This window comes from Apis dorsata, unplaced genomic scaffold, assembly GCF_000469605.1.
Source record: "Apis dorsata unplaced genomic scaffold, Apis dorsata 1.3 scaffold_344, whole genome shotgun sequence".
Taxonomy (NCBI): Eukaryota; Metazoa; Arthropoda; class Insecta; order Hymenoptera; family Apidae; genus Apis; species Apis dorsata.
The window spans coordinates 155,705-158,863 of record NW_006263611.1 but is presented as its reverse complement, the minus strand read 5'-3'; the positions used below and the strand labels follow the sequence as shown (position 1 = coordinate 158,863).

Here is a 3,159-nt window from a genome sequence, read left to right as displayed (position 1 = left end):
TTGTGTACTCGATCGAAGTTTTGAAAGCCGGCCAAAAATGTTTCGAACACTCTTCAAAATCAAACATGTTTGCAAATTTGGCGATTTGTAAATTGAACGTTATTGTCCGTTAAGTTGTGGCGCCGTTCGAAGTGGAAAAAAAACATCGATTAACCGTCGAAACGCTGTCGAATGGCTAGTGAAAAATTTATTTTCGTCGAGAATGGTGGCCAAGACCTACTTCTCGTTCGCGCGAACTTCTATTTCCTATTATTCCATTGATATCTTTCCTTTGCTTTTGTTCTAAATCAAATTCAACGATAAAATTTTTCGAGATGGATGAATCGACTTTCGATGAAACCTTAATCGCGTGTCTTATCCTCGCGCGTATTATACTCGTCCTCGTTGATTCATCGATCTCACACTTTTACGCTCAATCTACATTGGTTATATTTAAAGATAAGAATACCTATCAAGCTTGCCATGCGTAATCTAATTTCAATCCAAGGACGCCAACGTAAAATTCTTGCACACTGATTTCTTCGACGTTCCGTCATCCGGTTAATTTGGTTGCAACGATAATTAACTCGGCTATGAGACATTGTTTATCCATTTTTATCGTTACACACACGTTTACACGGGGTAACGAAAACGCGAAACAATAGGATCTATCCGGCCATTCGATGTTATTTTCGCGGTAGCGTCAACTCGATCGGTAGCGAGTATCCCCTCTCTCCCCCGCCCCCCTCTCCCCCCACTAATTACAAGGTTTCAAGTTCAATAGCAACGGAAGTGCCAAGAATAAGGGTAAGAAGGAGGTGAGAGCGCAGACGCGAGGGAGGAGGAAAGGGGTGGATACGTTGGATAGGTGAAGGATGGAGTTGATAGGAGGCGAAAGATTGCGCAGGACTCGATGGTGGTCAGAGACGGCTCAGTGTCAGGAGTCAGCCTCGAAATTGGGCGGGAGGGAGGAGGAGGGGCGTAGGCGTGCGCAGTAGGCGGTGGGAGGGGATCAGGGAGAAATAATTATCGAGAGTAAGTGGCGCCGACGCAGAATCACTGGACTGGACGTCGAGGTGTGACGGCGGCATTTCGTGCGGTTAGTTGGCGCGCGGGGGCCCCGGTGACTGGGACGGCCAAGATAGACGCTCCGTATAAAAGGAGAGACAAGAGGCAGGGCGAAACGAACAGGATATATTATAAACGGAGCGACGACCACACAGTGACGACGACCACGACGAACACGACCGAATATTCTTCACAAATTTCTGCTTCTTTCTTCTTCGTATTTTTTTCCTTTTCTCTTTCTTTCTTTCTTTCTTTCTTTCTTTTTTTTTTTTAATGTCATTATTTCTCCACTCTCGTTAGAAGAAGAAGAAAAGTGCGCGAACGAGCCGCGTGAGCTCGCACCATTCGAGCTAACGAAAGATTAACGTTAAAAAAACTCGCCAAGGTGGCTGGAATCGAGGATTTCTAATTATTTGGATATTTCATCGCTCGTTGCAAGTAAGTTTTAACACTTTTGACAGACTGACGGATCGATTCGAAAGAGAGTGAGAATGTGCGAAAATGGATCGTTGGTATATACATACACACACATATATATATATATACGTAGTGCATACTCTTTCCTTCTCCTTTCTCTCTCTTTCTCTCTCTTCCTTTCTTTCTCACTGTATGTTGTTTTCTCCTTCGTTCGTGGTGAAACGTGGGTGTTTTTGTGGGTGGTTCAGTGCTTCCAAGTGTTACGTTTCGTTCGCGAGCACACGAACAAGTGTCGCGAACAATTTCGTCCGTTTCTTTCCTCGCAACGTATATATTGGAGATCAGATTGCCGCGCTTAAGTGCGTCGCCATTCTTTCATTCGATTCTTCGTTGTGCGTGTTACACGGAATCGAGATAAATAGTTTGGAAGACTTGGCGTGCAAGTTCAGTGCGAGTCTCGACGAAACGTAACGCGCCAGTGATATAGATCAACGGATAATCGGCGGATCCTCCTCTCTACTTTTGGATAGAATTATCGAACGCGATACGAGCGCGAAACGTTGACGACGAAAGGCACGACCTTGACACGCGTTGTCGCTTCCAAAATGAACGAGAGATAAGTAAGATGACGAAGGTGGTAAAGATCGATCGGCGAATTATATATATATTGAAAATATAATAATTCGACCATTGATCGTCGAAACGATCTATCAACGTATTGGTGACTAATTGCCACGAGTCTGCTCGCGCCCAACCACCAACAACTATTCGTAGACTACTATCTAGGTATCTAGGCTCGAAGTCTGCTTATTTTTAGAAAAACGTAACGTGAGGAGGAACGGTTCGTCGTCTCGTTCGACGTTCCGATCATCTTTCCAACTATACGTATATTTTCTATTTTAACGTTTTTCCCTCGCGTTCTTCCTCCTTGCTCGTTTCGTTATTCCTTCTGTCATTCTTATTTCGTCCTTTTTCTCTCTCTCTCTTTTTGTCTCTCCATATAAGTTAAAGTTCTTGTTTTAACAATATATCACTACTACTATCTCTCTCTCTATCCCTCTATCTATCTATATATCTATCTATCTATCTCTCTAATAATAATTGATGTTCGGCATATTATTTATAAACTTGCTTAACAAATTGAAAATTTCACCTGTTGATTATCAAACTTACAGATCGAAATTAGCACGGATGACTAATTCATTGTTTAGATCAGTACTTGTCATCGTCGAATCATGCTCGTATCGATATACCGTCCGATTTTTTTTTAAGTCCTATTCCCTTCTTGCATCATAGCGCCTCGCGATATTGCCGCTATAAATAAATACCCGATCTTTAATTTCCCACGTCTCGTTTCTCGAACTCGTGTCTCGAACGAAAGGAAAGTATCCACGTCTCTCGACGTGAACGAGCAAGATTTCGATGATATGCGATTTGTATTGCCGTGGATTCGAGTCAGTCCACGAAAATAGAATCCGCGATGCAGAGAAAATAGTGGTACGTATAGACAACAGAAGAGAAGAGAAGAGATGAAACGCGTGCCTCGACTAATAATAATTATAACTTCTAGGTCGGAATTAGAGCGCGCGGTAAGCTTGCCGCGATATTATCCCCACGATGACCTAATATTCTTTCCATTCTAAGTAATCCCAAAACGTGAATCATCCTCTCGCGAGAATACATAACTTCTCGATG

General features: G+C 43.0%; 1 protein-coding gene across 1 annotated transcript in view; it reads left to right on the top strand.

Moving 5' to 3' along the window:
• The first annotated feature begins 1,048 nt into the window (after nucleotides 1-1,048).
• LOC102673865 (twitchin) overlaps nucleotides 1,049-3,159 on the top strand; it is a 74,242-nt gene continuing 72,131 nt past the window's right edge. The window contains 1 exon segment of the mRNA XM_031511717.1: nucleotides 1,049-1,485. The gene's annotated coding sequence lies outside the window, so the exon portion shown is untranslated.